Source organism: Chrysoperla carnea, chromosome 2 (assembly GCF_905475395.1).
Source record: "Chrysoperla carnea chromosome 2, inChrCarn1.1, whole genome shotgun sequence".
NCBI classification, from domain to species: domain Eukaryota; kingdom Metazoa; phylum Arthropoda; class Insecta; order Neuroptera; family Chrysopidae; genus Chrysoperla; species Chrysoperla carnea.
In genome coordinates this window covers 80,567,978-80,576,281 of record NC_058338.1, presented here as the reverse complement: position 1 = coordinate 80,576,281, position 8,304 = coordinate 80,567,978, and the positions used below count along the sequence as shown (strand labels likewise).

At 39.7% G+C, this 8,304-nt stretch overlaps 1 long non-coding RNA gene across 1 annotated transcript; it reads left to right on the top strand.

Moving 5' to 3' along the window:
- Window positions 1-5,030: 5,030 nt before the first annotated feature.
- On the top strand, window positions 5,031-6,870 carry LOC123293510. Its single transcript, XR_006535017.1, has 4 exons — window positions 5,031-5,067; window positions 5,143-5,366; window positions 5,464-5,779; window positions 6,821-6,870. It is a non-coding gene; the product is annotated as an uncharacterized LOC123293510 (long non-coding RNA).
- The last annotated feature ends 1,434 nt before the right edge of the window (window positions 6,871-8,304 follow it).

Sequence of the window (8,304 nt, the reverse complement as noted above, 5' to 3'; positions counted from 1 at the left end):
ACAATTAATGAAGTTTTAATTTATTTTACTTTTTTAATAAAAAATTTTTTATTTTATTTTTGTTTTTGTTTTTTTTTTGTTGTAGCCTTGGATCCAGGAGGGTATTATCCGAGTGGAAATATGAGTATCGTCTCATCCACCCCCACTGGCTAAAATGCTACGGCATTTCCTCTACTCTCTCATTGTAGGGCTTAATGTCTTCAATGTGGGCTTTATATCGCGTATGAGTGTCTACGCACTCTAGCTCGCATGAGACCGGTGACGTGAAGCGTAAAATGCGTCGGGGCGTAGACCACCTGGGTATGAATTTCTGCGCCTCGTCGAAATTGGCCAATCCGTGCACCTTTTGCAGGACCACTTGGCCTTCGGAGAAATGGTGTTGCTGGGGCCGTTTTGCGTTGTGAAAACGTCTGAGGCGTTCGTGTGCCTTCTCTAGGGCCTCATTAACGTTATCCTGTGAGGGAGGGGGTTCGACACCTACTAACTCCTGGAGGTTCCAACGCAAGCCGAGAGGGCTTTCCATTTCCCGGTTTAGGAATATTGATGCTGGGGTGTTTTGGGTGGCTTCGTGAAACTGGCTATTGTGAGCATGTTGGAAATAATGTATATATTTGTCCCATTCCCTATGTGATGGGGCGTATTGCTTTAGCAAAATGGTCAGTTTCATTTTGAGATCTCTGTTTACTCTTTCGGAGGCGTTAGAAGAAGGTCTGTATGGGCTAGTGAGGAGGTGTTTTATCCCCCATTTGAGGCACATGTGTTTGAATTTAGCACTCGTGAAACACCTAGCGTTGTCCGTAGATAGATATTTGGGGGGTCCGTAGCGAAGCCAAATCTTGTTCAGAGTGTCAACGGTTACTGCTGCGGTGACGCGTCTGACGGGTATAGTCTCCAGCCACTTGCTGAATCCGTCCAGCATCACTAGGGTATATCGGAACCCATTCCTGGAAGCCACTAGGGGGCCTACGTGGTCTATGTAAACACGTTCCCAGGTGTGTTTAGGGACCGTTGATGCTAAGGGTGCGCCTGAGGCGCGGTTTGATGGTTTACAGCGTTGACACTCTGGACAGGACCTGACATATTTTTGGACGTCCTTATAGAGACCCGGCCACCAAAAGCGACGGGCGATTCGACGATGTGTGACGCAAATTCCACAATGACTTGCCGTTACGGAGTCGTGGTAGAAGAACATTATCATGTTTCTGATGGCTTTGGGGACGGAAATTCGTCTCAGGCGATGTTTCCCCACGAGTTTCACCAGGACGTCAGATTTGAGGGCATATCCTATGACATCTTCCCCAGATTCAATTCTGGAGATGATGAGTCTATGCTCTTCATCTTCTTCCTGGTGTTTTCGTAGAGAGGCAAAGCTTTGGGGCACCTCGTCCAAAAAGTGGATTTTAGCGCCATCAGAGGGTGATAGGGGGTTAAATTTAGGGAGGGTCGAAACTTCGGGGGTACCTTGTATTGTGAAAAGCCTACTCAAGGCGTCGGCCACGGCGTTACGAGTACCACGAATGTGCTCTATGTCAAATTCGAAACGAGACAGTTTTAATGCCCAGCGGCCCACACGACCCAATTGCTTTGGGTGGTTGAAAATGAAGGACAGAGCGGCGTTATCGGTTTGAAGCAAGAACTTGGTCCCTAGGAGATATTGTTTGAACTTTTCCAGGGCCCAAACGATAGCGAGGGCTTCCTGTTCGTAAACTGGATAGTTTTGTTCCGCTGCTGTGAGCTTTCGGCTAGCATATTGAATGGGGTGTAGACCGTCTGGGAAATGTTGCATAAGTACGGCCCCGAGCGAGTTCTGGCTCGCGTCCGTCTGGACGATGAAACGCCTTTTGAAGTTGGGGAAGGCTAGAACGGGGGCTTCTGTTAGGGCTCGCTTGACATTGGCAAAGGCTTCGAGTTCTCTATCTCCGAAATGGAATTTGACATCCTTTTTCTTCAGCTGATTTAGGGGTGCGATGACCTCGGCGAAGTTTGGAATGAAGCGAGCGAAAAAGGATGCCATACCTATGAAGGACCTTAACTGTCTGAGGGTTCGGGGTACCCGGAGATCCGATATAAGGGCCACCTTTTCTTTGTCGACTTCGACCCCAGCTGATGAGATGACAAAGCCTAGAAATTTGATTGACGGCATGCATAGTTGCATCTTTTTTGGCTTAACCGTCAATCCAGCGTTTCGTAGTCTTTGGAAGACTATTTCTAGGTGTTCTAGGTGACTTTCGAAGCTGGGGCTGTAGACGAGGATGTCGTCAAAGTAGGGGATGACACACTTATATCTCAGATCCGCGAATAATCCAAATATCAGACGATTAAGGGCCACCGGGGAGACACTCAGGCCAAACGGGACCTTAACAAATTCGAAGTGAGCCGTCGGGGTGGAGAAGGCCGTGTATTTTCTGCTCGAATCTGATAGTTTGATTTGATAAAAAGCTGAGCACAAATCGATCGAACTGAAGAAGGCTGCTCCCCCCAGGCATTGAAAAATGCTGTCTGCATTCGGGCTTGGGTAAGCGTCGAAGACAACTTTGGAATTTAGTTTCCTGTAGTCGATGCATAGCCTTGGGGAACCATCCTTCTTTTTTATTAAAAAGGCAGGTGAGCAGTACGGGCTTTTGGATTTTATTATGACGCCCTGGTCCATTAGGCTGTTAATATGTTCGTCCATTTCTTTGGCCTTAGGTGGAGATAGAGGGAAGGGTGGGCTTCTCACAGGTATGTCGTCCTTCATCTGAATCGAGTAGTCATAGTCCCGGGCACAGCCAATTCTGTCCGTTAAAACGTCGTCAAACCCGGCCATTAGCTCGTTTAATAGCTTTTGTTGCGGGCGTGATAGAGTCGGGGACATGATGGCATTACATTCGCTACCATACGGTTGGGCTGTAAATGGGATGTTACGCAGTGGATCGAATCCGAAAACCACCGTGGAATTGATGAAATCCAGTTTGGCTTTCATCTTGCAAAGCGCGTCCACTCCCAACAGTAAGTCATAGGTTAAGCCGTGTAAAATCGGAAAACTCATTGGCCATGAAAATTGACCAATTTTTATTGAACAATGTAATTTATTGTTTAGTGTATTAATTGCACCATTGGCCAAGGTGACGTTGAAGGTGGATTTTGTCAAATGGCCCAGTTTCAGCTTAACTATGGAGGTAGCGAATTTTTTGGAACAGAAACTGTCTGTAGCTCCGGAGTCTAAGAGACAAATGAAGGAAAGAGGCCCCACCTTCACAGTGATCGTAGGGATGGAGGTCCTACGAGGTTCGTACGCCAGGAGTTTGCGACGGCCAACTAAGGCGCGAGGGCGTCTTCGAATGAAGGTGGATGAAGTTTCGTGTAAGTTGGAGGTTTCTAAAAGTTTTTTGTGGTTTTTGTGGTTTTGTAATGATTGTCTGCTTTTTCTGTTTTAGGTTCCATTTCCTGATAGAGGGATTCTCGGTCACTGATTTGCCTAATTTCGCGGGCGACTAGGTCGAGGTCCATAAAGCTTTGAGGGATGGCCTTGAATTTGCATAGGTCGTAAGTTTTACGGTTCATGCGAGCCCAGAGCAGCACGATGACCTCTGATTCCGACATGGACGTGCCGAGAATTTTTGACTTTAGTTTGATATCCTCGATGAACGATATAAATGATTCCTCTGGCTTTTGCCACCGGTGTAGATGTTCGGACACTAGAAGAGAGCGGTCGGCTGGACCAAAGAAATCATCGAGTATGCGGCCTCGAATTACTTCCCATGATGGAGCATATTTAATATTGTGGGCCCACCATCTCTGGAAGTCACCTTCACAAAATTGAATGAGGTGGGTCATAAGAGGTTTTTCGTGGAGGATGCCAAGATCTGATAATTTTTCTACGTCCTCCATGAATTGAATGATACCAGCTTTGGAAATGCCGTCACACTTCGAAACGTTTTTAAAAAAGGTATTGATATCAACTTTATAATTAATTTTGTACATTTCATTGTCACCAATTGAGCTGTTTGTGTGTTTAGGTTCAACTAAACCCTGAGCGTGGGGCGATTGGGGAATATTTCGACTTAGACTACATAACAACTCACCCATATTTATCAATTGGTTCTCCATGGCCTGAAGACGATGTTGGTTGTCAGCACTAAGTTCGGTTTGGGTTCTTATAAAGTCAAACACACGTGATGGAGGCGATTGATGTGTCGAAGTTGATGGAGCTGTTGACGTTGAGAATGTGGTGGCTGTTGTGGACGTCGATGTTGAAGGCGCCGTCGTGAAATCGAGCCATGGAAGTTGGTTGACTACTGTAGTTGGCGGCGGTGCGACGGGTACTGACATTGTTGTTGGCGGCGTTGTGAAGCCCGGAGAAGTCACCTCGGGTTGTGGATTACAGCTGGTGGCGGGTGTGAATATGCGTCCGCTCCTGGTGTCCGGCATGTTAGACTCCGCGATTGTTCAACGATTGTATATGTAAGTGTTATAGAAAACAGAAAAAGATTTGTAGAAATAAGCTTAGTTAAAAAGAAATATTGAAAAAATTAAATTTATGGGATTATACGATTAATACGTTGTTTATTTTCAATTTGTCTTAGATAACGCTGATTGAAAATTACGCCATTTACCATACGCTTTGCTACCATAAAACGATTCTCAATTTAGTTAGAGAAACGAATATAAATAAGATGTCGCAGTGGAAGTCTTTTTGTTGATCGGACGGGTTATGGCGCGCAATTTCAAGAGAAGATCTACTAAATCGATATTAGTTATATGGAGTTGGCACTACTGTGTTTGGTACTACTTAAGTGTCAATGGATTTGAACAAACGTAAGTAATCTCAATTAAATTTCAATATTCTGTTTATTCAATTTCTTTTTTAGTAAAATTTTATAAATCGTTTCTACTATTCACAATTACATTCCTTTCGGTTTTATCAAACGTATATTGCAAAACAATGGTGAATTTAGTACAATTTATTTGACATGTGAATGAGTAGATACATAACCTAGGTTTTGTATTTAATAAAAATAGAAAAAAATTTAATATTTGTTTTAGGACAACACAACTTAATATTAATATTGGCGATGGTGATTCCTGGTGAGTTTCTTTTAAAGGTAAAGGTGCATACGGATATGTTACTATATTATTTCTTTTTTTTTTTTTTAATAATAGGAATACATATACATATGCACATTCGGTCAAGGGCCGTTTGCCGTTACAGTACGGGCGAGATGTATGGATCTTCGAATTAATTGGATCGTCTTCACCACCACCTGGTGCCGTGAAATTGAGAGTGGTTGTCCCTTGTCGTTAATATGCGGCTATTGGCCAACACTAATGGGACAAGGGCCACTCGACGGGTTGATTAACGGATGCACCCGGAATCACCACACACGGTAATAAAAAAAAACTTAACTAATATTATTTCCTAAATCTAAAATATATGGTAAACCTCCAACCTTTTTTTTTAATGTCAATTTTTATTTGTTTTAGAATATGTCCTTTTTGGCCGATAATTAGTTTGGTAAAGAGAAAAAAAAAAAATCAGATAAATGCAGACTTACATATTCATTAACGAAACGGGACCGGGGGCTGAACAACCGGACGGCCAGGAGAGATTCGCAGCAGCACACAGCGGATTCACTGGGTGATCCTCGAGGTATACTAGATTTTCCTTTATATCGTGTAGATCGAATCGGTTTCCATGCGGAGGTGTGCCGTTGATGGGCGATGTTGAATTCCCAGACAACAAAGGATGAAATAACCATGCGGTCGTCCACTCGAAACTTGTATCACCAGGACACTACTCGTGAGTACCGGTCGTTGTTTTTTTGTTTTATTGTTTCTGATTATTAAGTCGTTGTCGATCCATTAATTATAATTACGATGTTGGTCCGATTTGATTAAAGTTCGATTTTGATTTTACTTCTGTTAATCGTTGTTGATTTATTAATTTTTTTAAATCCACGATGTCGGTCCAATTTTAATTAATGTCGATTTTATTTTACTTCTGTTTATTAATCGTTGTTGATTTATTAATTTTTTTAAATCCACGATGTCGGTCCAATTTTAATTAATGTCGATTTTATTTTACTTCTGTTTATTAATCGTTGTTGATTTATTAATTTTTTTTAAATCCACAATGTCGGTCCAATTTTAATTAATGTCGATTTTATTTTACTTGTTTAATAATCGATGTCGATTGATTAATTTTTGATCACGAATCAATATAATAATTCCGAGCTCTTTACTTGCTCGATGCAAAGGTTAAAGTTAAGTCCTTTTTTTTTTTTTATCCAGAAGACCATCAGGTCACTTGTTGTTTTTGTTTTATTAGTGCCTGGTGCCGCCGTGATCCAATCACGACCTTTCGCGCCGTGTTTACCGCTTGCGATGCTGCGTGCGATTCTCTGTTTGTGCGTCGTGTGCCTGGCCATTCGGGTGTCCACTTTCGGCCATTTTTTTATTTTTATGAATTGTAATGAGAAAAAAAAAATTGTATTTTAAATGCATCAATAAATAAAATTAGTTATGACCTTTTTCCTTTTTTTTTTTGAAATGATTTTTTGGGGAACTCAATTGTTTTTAATTTTAGATTAAATTTGAATATTTACTGACATTGTTTGTTTTTTTTTTTTTGTAAATTTTTGTAAATTTTTTTTTTTTTTTCTTTTTTTTTTGTTCGGTGGGTGTGATGTAGCCTAAGTCGACACTCCTCGTATACACACACTTCCTCAAGCATTCATTCTTTGGACCCAATTGGCAACAATTAATGAAGTTTTAATTTATTTTACTTTTTTAATAAAAAATTTTTTATTTTATTTTTGTTTTTGTTTTTTTTTTGTTGTAGCCTTGGATCCAGGAGGGTATTATCCGAGTGGAAATATGAGTATCGTCTCATCATTTTGGCTTTAGTGGCTGTTATTGGTTAGATTGGAAATGATGACAGTCATTTCACTTAATTTTTTTGTTTTTTCTTGAAAAGTTGAACAAAAATGAATAAACTAAAGACAAATTTGCAATTGATCCGCGTAGCATATCGTTATTTTCGATACAGTTACAACTTTTGCAACTCTATTATGGTCACCGCAAGAATTCCAAAATAGTTCCAAGCATCGGAAATAAATAGACATAAAAGTTGCAACGGAAAAAAATTTATAAGAATTTGATTTTATTTTCTACTACATTCCTTCGAAAATTTTCCTCATTTAGGTTAAAAGTATAACACTTGACTGCGAGAAAGGGAACAAAATGAGGCATTATCTCAAAGAAAGCATGCCAATTTTTTTATGATTACTGAAAGTATAGCTAGTGCTTTTTTAATTCTTACACTCAGTTGCTAAAAAATTTTCGCACAATGAAAAATGTATGAAGCCGGATGATAGATAGGATAGGATTGATACCAATACTGGGAATTTTGATCTTGTTTCTCCAAGTTTAACTTTTGTCAATACTAACCAAGTTCAGTTTAAAGTATACCAGTAAAAGGAAAACATAAAGTATACACCTTGTATATTCATGTACCATGTATAGTTTAATATTTTTATTTAGTTTTAGTTTTATTAATATTGTTATTTTATATTTTTTAAATTGTATACAATTATATTATTGGTATAAAATTTAAATATATTTTTATAATATAATCACATAAGAAATTTATAAAACTTCTGTAAAATCGAATAAACAACCAATTGAGGAAATAAAATAACAAATTTATATAAATGTATAAAATAAGTATAAAATTGTGTTGCTCATGCTACTGAAAATATATTTTACATTTTCTATTCGATCACAGAGTTGCAGGATCTAAAGACCAATTTGTTTTGAACTTGATTAATTTTTTTTTTTTATGAATGTTGTTAAAATCTATTAAAAATTAATTGGAATTTCGACTGCTATTATTGTTTGTCAAGAAAATTGAATAGAAAACTGTTCTTTTAGATACTTGCTGGCAACGCCAATATAAACTTACTAGCTTGATACCCGCCCGTTTCACTGGGCCCGTTTCAAGTAACAACCACCGATTTATATTCTCCAGCACCCTTGATGTTGTTATTCCCCTTCCATACCGCTCCAAGGGACAGGCGCGTATTCAAGGAGGGAGGGGGCCATGAACCCTGTGACCCTCCGGGTTCATGACCCCGGAAACTAACCGAGCGACCAAAATTAACTCGCTTCTTTGCACTTCTGGAAAAATTGGAATTTAAAAATGACTGAATCAACAAAATTCACTGATTTTCTTACACAATACTGACTTTTTTATTATTTGCTCTATATTTGGATTGTAGCTATACTTTATATACTAACATCTGTTTACAAGTTTCAAGTGATCTG